Raw genomic sequence first — 13,984 nt, forward strand, 5'->3', positions numbered from 1 at the left:
CCTGAGACTTCCACTTGGAAATTGAAATTCAGGGCCCAACTGTTCACTGCCCTCATGTGTCCTCAAGGGACTTGACTTTTCTCTGCAGATTAGACCTCATGGTCCCCTCTTATGAATTACCAAACCGCCTTGTGCTACCTGAAGAGACCCCAAGCCTGGTGACGCTCACTTTCCCAGCAGTTTCACAACTGCACCTCCTGGCTGCGTGTCACATTCATGACCACTTATCCCAGGCAGGGGCTCGTCGCCCGTCAGGCATTTCATTACACCTTTCCAGCAATCTCTCCAGTTCTGAGAAAACCATTTCGCGCCTTCTGCTTTCTCGTCAGTTCTCCCATGCTTCTACCCCTTCCTAGCTGATGGTTTTGCTTTTTGTCTCATTGAGGGAAAGAAACCAGTCGGTCTGGCGGCCTCCTCTGCTGACCTCCAGCTCTTCCGGCTGCCTGTCCCTGCAGCAGCGGGAGCTGGAAGCTTTGCCGCTGGCCTCAGGCCATCCCCCCTCCCTTGGTGTCTTCTCCCACTGCCTCAGAGCTGTCACTCTGCAGCTGACTTCTCTCCCCTGCATCATTAATGTCTCCTTCTCTTCTGGATCCTTACAAATGGCCTAGTAGTAGGCCTTAGAACATTTCTCTTTAAAGCTTTCCTTCAAAACGCTGCCCCTCCTCAGCCACCACTCCTGGTTGTGCCTCCACAGCTCGGAGTGACCCGGGGACAGCAGATCCGCCCCCTACACCGCCTGTTTTTTAGTCTTATACTGTCTGTTGCCACCTGGATGACTGGGGTGACCAGTTGTCACTTCTGAATCCAGGGGGTTGTTACCCAGATGAGATACCAGACCCCAGTATCCATCTATGGCTGTGGCTGGATGTAAATTTCTTCTTATCCCAAACTTAATAGGTGAAAGAACCCTTGCTCTGCAGCAGCTTTGATGGGGCTGGGTAGGTGTTTATATGTCCAGCTGCGCGTGTTGGGGCTTCTGAGTAAAGAATATAGATACGTTGGCAAGGTGAAGGTTTGCATCCAGAAAGGGCAGTTTCCATAATATTAAACCATGAAATGGAGCCTGAGTCCTGTTCCTTTCCCCTCTCCCATTGGTTATTGGCTTTCTCAGGGGACCGCTTGTAACAGGGAAGGGCGCACTGGCTCCTGGCCGTGCCTTTCCCTCTCGGGGTGGTGGCGAGGACTCACTCTTGCTGTTACACGTGTTGGGATTTTCAGCCCCCTTCCTGCCTGTGCACTGTGTCACAGCACATTGAAATGCCCGGAGCGTAAGGCAAAGCCTCCCTCGGACGCGGAGGGCAGTGGTGGCTTTTGTTTCTCCTGGTCGAGCGTGGCCTTTGGATGGCCGAGAGCTCACACTGTACTGTTAATGATTTCCTACCTACAGTAACTGCTGGGCTGAAAACGTCGAATACAGTGTGGTTAGTTCCAAGCTATGAAGTGCCTGTCACGCATGCATAACAGGCTTCTGGTTGGGAGACCAGGGGGCTTGGTAGGGGATGGGACCTTCCAGCGTTTGTTTTCAAAACAGTTAAAAATCTGGATGACGCAGATGAAAGACTTTAAAAAAAATAACCTTGTGCTTTATCATGTTATTTAACATTTATACATGTTGTTGATCCGGCCCGGATTGCTGATAGAGAATGCCCTCCAAAAGCGGCCTGGCTGGTTGGTTGTGGCTTGTTACACAAAAGCGTAACTGAGGACCAGCCTTGGCTGTTGCCGCTCACCCTGCTTAGTTCTTGACAGTTCTCGGTGAGGAGAGGGGAACAGAGCAGTGGGTTCAGACCCAGTAACAGAGTCATCCGCATTTGGCTTCAGTGCATGAACTGCACTGAACTTTGAGCACAGCTGGGTCTTCATGCCTTGGGATCAGATGGCAGTGTGGAAGCACACTATGGATCCGCCTGCCTCCACCTCATGTGGTCCTCTTCTGTTCCACTAGAACAGAGTGCCAACCTGTTCCATTTTCCTTCTGGCCCTTCTGAGTTAGGGAAGAATTTAAGAACTCGTGGAGGAGGTAACTAGCAAATGACTTCATTCAACTGCCTGCAAAAGGCATCCTTGATAAACTATTGTGAAATTTGCTGCCAGACATGACTCTCGGTTCCCAGTCATTCCAGGACTTATCTGTCCGTCTGTGACTCTGATGTAGTAGGATTGGTTGTGTATTAGCAGAGCTGCTGTTGATATGATACACGCATGAGGCTGTTCACCAGTTTGTGCTGCCTGAACTTCCATTTCCTATTGCTCCATGTATAGGAATTCAGCCTGTGTAATTCAAGAAGCACCAGGGTTGATGTCCTCAATGAAAACTATAGAACCAGGATAGACTGAACAGGTTTTGTTCACCTGTATAATGTATTTTAAACTGTGGGTAACTGTTGTATATTTACTTTGAATTCAAGGGTAATACTACGCTCAACCTGGCAAAAATGCAGTTGTTCCAAGTGCAACTGAGTAATGCTTAGTGGCTTTCAAAAAGCAGCCTTTGGCTTGGCATGGTGACACATGCCTGTAATCCCAGCAACTTGGCAGCCTGAGACAGGAGGATCGAAAATTAAAGGCCAGCCTCAGCAAAGCCCTGTTTCAAAATTTAAAAAAAAGGGCTGGTGATGTGGCTCAGTGGTATAATGCTCCTGGGTTCAATCCCCAGTATGAAAGCAAACAAAAAAGGCAGCTTTACCTTTCAGCCTCATCCCAACGGGCCCAGGTTGAGCATCACTAATCTGAAATTTCAGGATCCCAAATGTTCCAAACTCTGAAATTTTTTGAGTGCTGACATTATACCACAGGGGGCAGAAATTCCATACCATGAAACTGTTTTATGTACAAAATTATTTAAAATATTGTATAAAATTATCTTTGGGCTGTGTGTGTAAGGTGTATGTGAGCATAAAATGAATTTTGGGTTTAGACTTGGGTCCCATCCCCAAGATATCTCATTGTGTATAGGCAAAAATTCCCAAATCCAAAAAATTTCAAAATCTGAAATGCTTTTGGTCCCATACATTTGGGATAAGGGATGATTAACCTATATTACCATATCACTTGGAAGTTTGGGCTGAGTCTGGTTCAGAGGTAGGGCGCTTGCCTGCCATGCACGAGGCCTGGGTTCGATATCTAACCTTACAAAAAAGGTGGGGGAAAAAAGTCGTGGGCTTTTGAAGTGGTGTTTTTTGTTTGTTTGTTTTGTTTTGTTTTCTTGGTCAGCTATTAGAAAGGGGATTGGTAAAGGAAGACCAGTGAAACTTCCTTAGGATGACTTAAATGTGGAGTTACCACATACAAATGGATGCAGAGGACAATGTACTGAAATGATTGGATTCCTTTGCAGGGCAGAGTTCAGCCTAGCACACAGTGCCGTGGAAAAGCAACAGTGTTGCTGTTGGGTGCAACATAAGGAGGCACTTATGGGTCTTTACTTTTGAAGCTTCTGTTGCAAGGTCCAGCAGATTGTTCTAGCAGCTCTTAGTAGGTTAATTGACCTGTCACCTTCCCAGTTTCCTCACTGGCAAGGTCGTGTGAGGATAGGACTGAAGAGTTGTGCCATTCAGTGAATTGGTGAAGTATGGTGCTTGGCAGATGGTAGGTAGCCCAGCCCAGCTGCATTTCCGACCTTTGAGGGCCTCAGCCTCTCAAGGACTTTGAACTGAGCAGCCGACATTATTCCTCAGTTTTCTGGTTTTGTTGTTTTTGAAGGGTATGAGAGTATGCGTATTGGATTTTAATCATAAAAACCAAAGGCTTTTGTTTATGAAAAATGTCAAAACAGTTAAAAGGCAGCAGATAGAAAGCAATTTTAATACGTGATAGTTTAGAGGCTTCGTGGATCAACAGATCAGACAAGTCAATTAGGAAATCACTGAACTCAGATAGGAAATGTTGGCTAACTCATCCTTAGGAGATTAATACTGACTTTAAAAACTCGAGTATGTGTCCCAAAACTGGCTAGAGAAGCGTGATCTTGCAGATTTTGGTTACCCCAGCGTGTGGCCTCTCCTCTCCCCGGCCTGGCCCAGGGTGCAGAGGAAGCCTTTCTCAGTGAGCTGGTGGACGGGGTGTGAGTAACAGCTGTGCCCAGGACCTCTTCTGCTTCGTCTGGGAAACTTTGTTTTGACCCTAGTGGGATTCTTATGTTTTTTAGTACTTAAATAAATGTTGCTGTTTAATATCTAAAGTTTTGGAGAAAAGAGATCATTAGGAGAGTTTGCTTCTAAAACCTTTGTGCTGGCCATTTCCACTTTTTTCCTGTTTGTGCAGCTCCAGAATTAACATGGGGTTCTCTGTAACCCCACTGAATCTTGCCCTGGGAGGTGAGCGGCCCCACCCTTTATAGATGGGGTTGAGGCGCAGAGGAATGTGGACTCATTCAGTTACTGTGCTGGACTGAGTCCTGGGGCAGAACTTGAACCCAAATCCTTTGACCTTGGCTCCTAAGCTCTTTGCATTCTCCAGTGTTTGGGGGGGCCAGGACTAGGGAGGAGGATACGTAGTATTTGAATAAGGAGCAAAACTCCTAAATTGTCAGTTAATTTTTCTTACTGTACTAATACAAGGCAGCAAACCCTACACTGCCCTCCACCCCACCCCTGCCCCACCACCGGCACCGCACTGCCCTGCCCTGTGGGGCTCTGGGGCGTTGAGAAGCCCGTGTGCACACACGCTGTGCCAGTCGTTGTCTTGAGAGCTCCGGGGGAGACTGCGCGCTCCTGGAATCCCAGACTCCGCAGGTTGGCCCCAGCCCTCCCCATCCTGCTGACGGATGAAAACGTGAGAACCAAAAACTGGGCTTGTGTTCTTGTAACCTGGCTGGCGTCTGTCACCCAAGGCAATTACAGCAATTCCATTTCCTAAGTGAAAAATCAATTTATTTTCCCCCCCTCTTTCCCCCACCTTCTTTCCTTTTTTACTCTAGGGTTGTGGTGCTCTTTCAGTCCTCAGCGTAGGGGCTTCACTGGTTTTGGAATCGCCTCCTTCTGTATTTGTCTGCTTGCAGGCAAGGCCTGGCCTCCTCACTTGTCTGCTGTCACTCCCGTGAGGATGCCCAGCCTGAGGAAGCCCTGGTCCAGCGTGTGGGGAAGGAACAAATGGGGAGATGTGAAGGCCTAGCCACTGGGAGTGAGGCGGGGTGGGTCGAGGGTGTCACGGGTCACCCAGCATCCTGGGATCTAGTGCCTCAACCTCATGCTGTAGCTTAGCAGCGGTGTCTCTTCTCTGGGGAATGCGACTCCGCCATGCAGTTTGTTGAGCGTTTGTGCCTCTTCTGAGAGCCAAGGACATGTTGCATTTGTGCGCCTCCCTGGTCTGGTTAGCCCTTCAATCTGACTGTAAGTTTACAGTCAGATCAAAGACATGGAGGCCATCTGACTTTGCAAAGAGGTGAAAATGACTTTCTGCCTTTCTAGAAGCTGTGATAGTTCAGACTGAAATTCCAAGTCATGATCTGAGGCGTTTGACAAACAGTAACCTTTGGCATACTTGGCCCCAGCTAGCCTCTTTCTAGTAAATTCCCCACTGGTTTTTGGCTTTTCTTGTGGAATTAACACATTTACAAAGTTCTCTTCATTGGTATTCCTGGTGCGTGGACTAGAATATTCTTCACATTGATTTGTAGGATTGTTTTGTCTTTGGGTCACATGTTTAAGGAGAGGAAAGCCAATGCCAGATGGGGTATGGAAAGAACAAAAGTGGGTCTCCCGTGAGGAGGTCCAGGTCATTTGGACAGTCACTGCAGCAGTCCCTGAAGAAGGTTCTGGCTTCTTTTCAGCTCATTGATGTCAGTGCCCCTGGCATGATTGACCAGGAAGCTGAACACTTGCTCCCCCCTGTGGCTGAGTACAGGTACCGCTAGTGCAAACAGTGAATTCCTGCTTCTACAAAGGAATCAAAAGGAAGATTAAAAATGTAAACTCAGTTTGAAACTTTTTCTTAGAGGTAAAGCAAGAAAATAAGAACAGTTCTCATGCTGAGGGCATTTCATGTGTTGTTATTGTGGATGTTAATAACAATTTTGGCTCTCTGTGGGAAGCCGTTTCATACATTTAATGAGCTGGCAAAGAAAGTGCTTCAGGGAGGATTGTTCTACCTGAGCAGGGAAAGTGGCATTTCAAGTAAGAATCCCCCTGCATGTCCTGCCACTGGGTTGAAATAATATCTTCTAAATTTAGCTTCAGATCAACTTTTAATTACAAATCATCTGCTTGTTTGGAGACTGGCACAAACCCTAGTTATTTACTAAGTGCTCTGGCAAACACGCATTCATTTACTCAATGCTCTGGCAAACACATGTTCGTTTACTAAGTACTCTGGTTCCCCAACATTGGAAATGGGCTTGGGGTGAGGCATGGATGACACAAGGAGGTTGCAATGGGGTTCTTTATCTTCAAGGCACTTTTGTTTGACATGCAGGAACCAGGAGGCTGACAAGGAAGAATCTGGAAACTACTGTGATTACAGTGGATGTTCACAAAAGAGGACCTTGAGTACAGTTGGAGTAGTAAGGGAAAGGGTGATCAAGGAAGAGAGATTGAAGTAAGACTTTTCAAGTTTAAGATTAATGGAAAAAAGTATTCCAGAAGGACCAAGAAAAAGCCAAGGAAGTTGGGCATTGAGATTTGGGAGAGACTATTCCAGACCCAGCACTGCTCTGTAACTTTCCTTTGGGCATATTTTGTGCTTTGTTGACTCCTTAAAAGTCTCCCCAGACTGAACATGTTCTTCCGCAAATGGCCTAGTCAGTGTTGTAGGCACCAACCAATTGGTTTCACCACTAAAATGGAATAATCCCCTGATTTTCCTAATTCAGAGAAAAATCAAGAAATGTATGTTTTATAAAACATTTAAAGAATTTCTCCTGTATATTTTATTTTGAGCTTTTATGCCATATAGGTTGAATTAAAAGGTAACAAGGTAGTCTGGCAAGAACACCATTAAGTGTGATTGAGCAACAGCTGGCTTTCAAATAGCAGTGAGTAGCCCCTGGAGCGCCATGAAAGTCCCACTTGAGGGCTGCGTGTTCCCCTCAAGGCTGGGAGCTGTACTCTGGTATCCTGTGACTTATGGGTCATGTGACTTCTGTGACTTGGCTTCTTATCATGGGAAATTGGACAACCACCACCAGGTGACAGGCCCAGTGCACCTGAGACACTTTAGGATGGAGCTCGATTCTCAAAGGCCTGACTTGCAGGAAATTGCTGGAGGGAGGGCGAGGGCCCCAGCTCTGTGAGGAGGGGGCACGGTGGGCAGTGGTTTGGTAGCTGGGAAAGGCCTTAAAGTCCAGGGAGAAGACTCAGCCCTCAGTCTCCATTCCCTATTCCTCAGAGGCAGCCTCTTTTATCCCTCTTTCTCTCAGCTTTTATCTACAAATCTCCAAAACATGATTTCATTGCTACCACTTGGCTTTCTGGACTTGATTTCCAATTTTGAAAGTGAAGGATTCGTGTGCTCATCCACATGTGCTGGACTGTCCCACATCCAGTGTGGACCTCCTGCAGTGTGGGTTGGGTCAGTTTTCTGGGGTCCCCTTGTGGCAACTTTGTGAATGCTCTTGGCACAGGACCAGGCAGGACAGACACCTCGATTATTTTTCCTGCCCAGCTCTGCCTCTTCCTGTCCCCAGCTCCTCCCAGTTGTCTCGTGTCCTCTTAGTACCTGCGCCCCTCTAGATGTTGCCTTGGCTTGTGTTTGTGAAGAGTCTATCTTAGGGCTTCTGCGGAGGTCTGATCTGGACAGTGCCCTCAGCTGCCTGTACCCATCCTGGGCTCTCCTACCCCCGTGCTGAGCACTCCCTTGACCTCTTGTTGATGCCGGAGTCTGTTGGATGATCTGAGGAACAGAAGAGGGATGATTCCAACCCTGCCCATCAAGAAAGGTCTTGGTTGACACCTTGATAACAAAAGGCAGGTTAACAAGAGGAAGCATGACAAAGCATGATCGTGTTTTTATGTGACAGGAGAGCCTTCAGAGTGAAGACCCGGAGGCCCAGAGTGAGCTGCCCATGTTTGTGCTCAGGTTCAGCAGCACAGGGATGGCTGTGTAGAATGTGCTTGAACTAAGAGGGTCTGAGCTCATGGAAACAGACTCGGGGGTTCCCAGCAAGGCCTGTCTGTCCAGGTCCTTTGTGGTCCCTCCATGGCTGCATCCCTTCTGAGTGTGGGGCAGGACCCCTCTGGGATGAGGGTCCTAGTTTCTTTGTGGTCGGTTGTTGCATAGAAAGGCAGGGGAGAAGGTCAGAGTCGTATTTTTAGGTGGTATGGCTGGCTTTGGGGAGAGGGGCTGCAGTTTCTATGGTTGCCTTAGGGATGGGGAAGTCTCGTTTCTGTGGCTCGCCTGGTGGGAGACTGAGGGGTGAGGGACACTTTGCCTCCAAGACTCTCACTTTGGGGTATTTTCTGAGCCCCATAGCTCCTTCTTAGTTTCTGTTTGTTGGTAGTTGAGTGGTGCTTGTTTACTCCATTCTAATCTATTTTTATCTCATTAAGTAAATAGTATCCACAAAATTGATGTCATAACCACAGGCTGAGTGACTTGCATTTTGACAAATGCTGGGCTGGGCGGCCACTTAGAGGGATGTCGTGTAGCCTTGCTGGCACTTTCTTTCCCTCTCCCCCACCATTAGCATGGGCACAGGTGCACATCTGATGCTCTGCTACTTATCTAACCTTAAAACAAGCCATCTTATATTTTTTGATAAATTACTAAATAATGGGGGAAATAAGCATCTTTACCTATCCCTCCTTGATGGGGGGACAGTGTCTTAGCTCCATCTACTAAAATAGTACTGTGGACTGGGTGGCTTACACACACACACATATTTCTACTGATAGGAGGCTGGGAAGTTCAGGATCAAGGTGCTGGGAGATTGGTGTCTGGGTGGGGCAGGGCTTCTGGTTCATAGGTGACCGTCTTCTCACAATAGCAAAAGCAGGCTCTGCCATGTCCTTTCATAAGGGTACGAATCCCATTCGTGAGGACTCCACCTTATGTCCTACTCACCTTCACCTCCCAAAGGCTTGACCTCCTAATACCATCACCTCGTGGGTTGGGATTCTCACAGAGGAATTTGGGGTATTGTGCAGAGCAGGCTGGCCCTCTGAGTTACTCCAGCACACACATGACAGCAGTTCTCAGGCTGTGCCTAGACCTTTGTTGCTCCGTTTTTGCCTTGAGCTGCTCCATTTCCAGTTCTAGCTGAGGTGGAATGACTCCACACTGTGTGTGTGCAAGTAAACAACCACCATCTGCCTGGCCCAACCATGAGGCATAAACCCATAAATTGGTCATGCTAATAAGAATGACCAGGGCCAAGGCGGTAGCTCAGTGGCAGAGCACTTGCCTAGCACATGTGAGCTGCTGGGTTTGATCCTCAGCACCACATAAAAATAAATAAAGGTATCATGTCCTACAACTTAAAAAAAAAAGAATAATAACCACCCATGAACTTATCAAATGAGTCAGGAGCATATGGGCATATCAGACTCTTGGGGGAAAAACCAGGCCCATGAGCTTAATGAACACGCCAGGCCACCAAATGATGCAGCCCCCTCACCTGAGACCCATAAAAGGAGGGGCTTGAGACTGAACATGGCAGTCTCAGACTTTGACCCCATCACCTGGTCACCTCTCATGAGCCTTGCCCAGGAAAATCACCACAGTGATAAACCTCTGAATCTGTCCTCGGACTTTAGCAGAGTGTGGTTTCTCCTGCCTGTGATGACCACGCAGGTTCTACTCCGAGCCCACGTCCCAGATGTGAAACTGCCACCGTCTGGGTCTGGACCTTGGCCTAGAGTAAGTTCCTGTGCTTTGATAGCTCTGTTCCCTGAATTGGTACTTTGGTTCCTAATCTTATCTGACCACCTACAGTGACTGCATTCCTATCTGCTCTCAGCTCAGCCTCCTGAACCCCTCTGGCTGCCTTAACCTGTAACGTATGTATATTGTATATGAAATTGTACAATGTGTGACTTGAGTGTTGTAGATATTAGAAATTAAGATTGGGATAAAAGAACTTGTGTTTGCTCGGCTCATGACTACCACATGACCCACAAGTACTCCATGAACTGCCACTGATGATCGATAAATCGTGACGTTGTGGAAAGACAAACGTGCTTGGTCTCTGTTAGTGACATAGCACGCTCATGACAGGTGGACACACACGATCAGTCCTGGCCCCTTGGGGTTAGGGGTCATGAGGCTGACAGGATGCCCCTTAGGACCACACTGGCTCATTTCACAGGCGGTCACCTCAGCCCTGAGGCCACTGTTCGCTCCTTCTCTGTGCGTTCTGTTCTCAGTCTGCCTTCCCGTGACCTGACAGCCTACAAGCTAAAGTTCTCCTTATTTTCGTTCACTTAATATACTTGGCCATTTAGCAGTGCAGCTGAAAATTGTATTCTTTTTGCAAGTTGAGAGATCATCATTTTTCTGACTGCTGCACCTCTTCTAGGAGAGGACTATGGAAAAGCCATGATAGAATTCCTAATTTGCCCTCTTTTGCCCTGGAGACCCTCAAATATGCTTGTGTCAGCACCCTCTGTTATATGTTTTGGGGGACATATTTTTCTGAAGCTTTGTTTCAATGACGTGGAGAGAAAATAGTGCTGATATACTCGGGATAACCCATCCTATCAGTTTTTGGTTGTTAAAAGTAAAACGGAGGGCTGGGGAGATAGCTCAGTTGGTAGAGCGCTTGCCTTGCAAGCATAAGGCCCTGGGTTCGATCCCCAGCACCGGGGAAAAAAAAAAAAAGTAAAATGGAGAAAGTGAGAAAGCCATGGTGATGGTTAGGGACAGATGACGGGTCAGGAAGGCCTTTTGTCTACATTGCTTGGTGAAAAGTCAGGGCCTGGTGGCTGAGCCACACAGATCTGCTGAGTGGAGATGGCTGTGCCTGAGGAGCCAGCTTCAGAACAGCTGTGCTCACACATCTGTCTCCCTGTTATGCTCCAAGGGGGGAAGCTTCTGAAACCCTGGCAGAGTGCTCCCATCCCAAGCAAGAGTGAGGCTGCAGCTGAGTGTGTGGTGGGGCGGGGACGGAGTGAGGCCAGGCTGGCAAGTTATGCAGCTGGGATGGGGGCTGTCAAACTTGGACTTGGAGTTTTCTGTGGAGTAGGGTGTAATCCCACTGATATTTGGCAGTGTTGCCAGTGAACTCTGGTTCAGTGCCCCTTACTCTAGTTGAGGGCAAGAGCAGAGGCAGGTTGCAGCTGGGAGGCTGTGGGGACCATCCTGGTGAGAGGTGGGGACAGGAGCTTGGACAGTGGCTGGAGCAGTGAAGTGCCGTGTCCAGCTGCAGAGTACACGGAGTGTGCAGTCTTGCAGCTGCCGGTGGATGAAGTACAGAGGGCAGATGTACAGGGGATTCTCTTGCAAAGCCCAGCTCAAGGAACTGCTCAAGTCTTGCCCGGCAAATTTGCTGCTTGAATAAAATCACTGCTGAGGCTTGTAAAAGCCCAGCGTTTGCCCCCTGAAGGGCCATCAGCATGAGGAAATACACAGTGTACTCCCATATCATATTTAAAAAAATGTGAATTAGTACTGCCTGTTATAAAAATCCCAATCAGATTGGTTCCTCTGTGTGGTCACAATGAATTCTTCTGTCCGTTTTTGAGTGAGGGTTTCCTGGCTGTCTCTAGTGGTATGTTCTCCGGGTTTTTCTCTGAGGAGCAATGCCTTCCTCATGTAATCCATCCTTTTTGTCACAGTTCTGCTGAATTAAACCTTTGTGCTGGCCTTAGCCACTCTCTCCACTGGAGAAAAAAATAGGTGCAGTGCCCTTTGTGCTGAGTTGTTGCTTATTTTTCTGAGGTTATTGGAGGCCTCAGAGGATGTGCCCAGGATTTCATTCTGTGTCTGATGACTGCGGTGACACAGCTGTGGTGCAAGCGACGGGGAAGAGCGTGCCTGCTACAGGTCGACACCCCTGTGGTTGAGGCCTGGCTGCCCGTTGCGAGGGGCTCTTAGGCCTGTGGGTTCACTTCCTGAGCCTGGTTCCTCAAGCATGGGAGGATGGTGGTCTCACTTTCCTCACTGGTTGGTGGCAAGGTGTGCCTCAGTAGGCACCCAGGAGCACAGGACAGTGGCCACTGCTTTGGTTCCTGTTAATTAGCAAGGGGGGGCTGTGTTAGCAAGATTGGAGATGTCCCTCCTTCCCCTGCTAATGGGGCTGCCACCTCATAGGGGATGTGGAAGAGTATTTTAAAGTGTCATTTACTGTGTATCAACAGTGAAGCTTCAGGGGAAACAAGACATTATTCAGAATAGAAAACAGGAACTCTTATTCAGTATTGTCATGGAGAGGTCAGTATGATTTGATGGGATGGGATTTTTAAAAAGGCATCTTGAGTTACACAATAAAAGTAACTTCTAAAACACACATAGAGGGGTAGAATGGAAACAAAATGAATTATTGACCCCTTTGAAAAGCAATTTTTTTTTTAATAGCTAACTTTTCTGATTCTGAACACAGAACTTGACTATGGTACAAATAATTGTAATTCTATGAAGAAGTTCTGTTTACCCCCTTAGGTTAGTGTTATGAATAATAAATGTATTATATGATGAGTGATATGAATATGCATATGTGCACAGGGTATGAGGGTGCACACACTTAGATATGTAAACAATATATATGTGTATATGTATAAATCTAATCTATCTAAATCTCTGTATACCTAACCTACCTAAGTCAACCATTTAGACTGAATGTAGCTAATATTAATATGTGAATAATTTCCCTGGCCTGTCCCCAGTTTTCACATTTCAAATGAAATGTGAAATGATCTTGGAGTCCGTGTCCATGGGTGGCAACTGGCCCAGTTCTTACATTCCAATCCGCCATCCTGAAGCTCATGGGCTGTGAAAGCAGCGCCACCTGCCTTGTGGACACCTAGGAGGAGGTTACCGTCACGGCATATTTCACATAAATGCTATGGAGCAGGAACCTGTGCACGTAGTCTTTTTCTTTCCCCTACGAAATGTCTAATTGAATTTGAATGCCTAATTATAAATTCTGATTTAATGCAGTGTAATTTTTCTTCCGTTTTCGGAAACAGTATCTTGTATCTTCCTACTGGGGTGTTTAGGTAGCTGGTATTCACAGAGAGTCCTGTGACATTTTGGGGCCTGGCACATGGCTCATGCACGTTCCAAACCTGAGCAGCAGCTTGAAAGTTAAGCAGCTTGAAAGAAGTCTTCAGAATCTTACCTTGTGCTGTGTTTTGTAGAAACCACCTTTAATATATTCCTCATTACTGGCTTAACATTTATGTGTTCAGGGAAAGATCTTTCCACTTTCCATTTTAATGTTGATATTTAAGGGACACTTAAGCCCAGATCTTGTAGACTCCGGAAATGAGAATTTAATTTCCCATCTCGTGTGGCAATGAAAGGAGTCTGAAGATTGAAGTCACAGATCTCACTTTTCACTGTCTTTTTCTGTTTTTTTTTTTTAAACTCAATTTAAGAAGAGTGTTTATCTCAGAGGTTTGTTGATTGCCAGGTCATGTGTCTCTGGGTGCTGGCAGAATCTTTACGGGAGACCTAAGCTTGTGATCGGACTGGTATTGAAACCTCTGTTGGAGACGAGGCAGCATGCAGAAGGAGACACGGCCTGGTTAGGGGTCTCCTGGCTCCCAGTCTTGACTTAAAGGGGGCCACAGTTGTCAATATCCTCTGAGTCCCAGGCACTGCCCCAGCTACTTCACTAGCATCAATCACCCCTCCTGGCAGCCCTCCTGGACACATACAAGGGACAATTATATATTACATCACTGATCTGGTAACTGGACTTAATAGGCCCAGGGTCACACAGCTCTCCATTTTTCATGATGTCATTTGACTTAGACTTGTTATGAGCTGCTCAGCCTATTCTTCCAAAGGCTTGGGATATACTAGCCATAGTATCCATGGTATTACCAGAGATGTCTGTAATTCACATAAATATTTTGGTTTGCTTGTTTTTCCTTATCTGCAGTAATGG

The 13,984-nt window shown here is 47.1% G+C and overlaps 1 protein-coding gene across 2 annotated transcripts in view; it reads left to right on the forward strand.

Annotated features, from left to right (window-relative positions):
* NEDD4L (NEDD4 like E3 ubiquitin protein ligase) overlaps positions 1–13,984 on the forward strand; it is a 311,088-nt gene that overhangs the window by 64,823 nt on the left and 232,281 nt on the right. The window lies entirely within an intron of this gene.

The sequence above is a fragment of the Sciurus vulgaris genome (genome assembly GCF_902686455.1).
Source record: "Sciurus vulgaris genome assembly, chromosome: 13".
NCBI lineage: Eukaryota > Metazoa > Chordata > Mammalia > Rodentia > Sciuridae > Sciurus > Sciurus vulgaris.